The sequence below is a fragment of the Octopus bimaculoides genome, chromosome 5 (assembly GCF_001194135.2).
Source record: "Octopus bimaculoides isolate UCB-OBI-ISO-001 chromosome 5, ASM119413v2, whole genome shotgun sequence".
NCBI classification, from domain to species: Eukaryota; Metazoa; Mollusca; class Cephalopoda; order Octopoda; family Octopodidae; genus Octopus; species Octopus bimaculoides.
In genome coordinates this window covers 111,179,440-111,180,030 of record NC_068985.1, presented here as the reverse complement: position 1 = coordinate 111,180,030, position 591 = coordinate 111,179,440, and positions in this window count along the sequence as shown.

Below are 591 nucleotides of genomic sequence, written 5' to 3'. Positions count from 1 at the left end.
TGTGTGTGTGTGTGTGTGTGTGTGTGTATGTATATATATACATTTGTATGTGTATGTGTCTTTTTGTCTGTGTTTGTTCCCCCACCATTGCTTGACAAGTGATGTTCCTGTAACTTAGCAATTCGGCATAAAACACTGATAGAATAAGTACTAGGCTTACAAAGAATAAGTCTTGGGATCGATTTGCTCGACCCAAAAACATTTTAAGGCGGTGCTCCATCATGACCGCTAGCAAATGACTAAAACAACGTGTGTGCATATTTACATGTGTATGTGTATATATATATATTATATATGTGTGTGTATATATATATATATATATATATATTTATATATTGTATGTATGTATATGTATATACACACACCAACACACACACACACACACCTCACACATTCTTACACGCTCTTATATAAACACAGTCGCATATATTACGTACATATATTTGCACTTCAATACGCATATACACACACTTGCACATATGCTTACAAACTCACAAACGCACAAAGAAACATAAAAACATACACTTGTATACAGTACACAAATAAAACCACACATATACACCACACACACACACACACACACACACACAC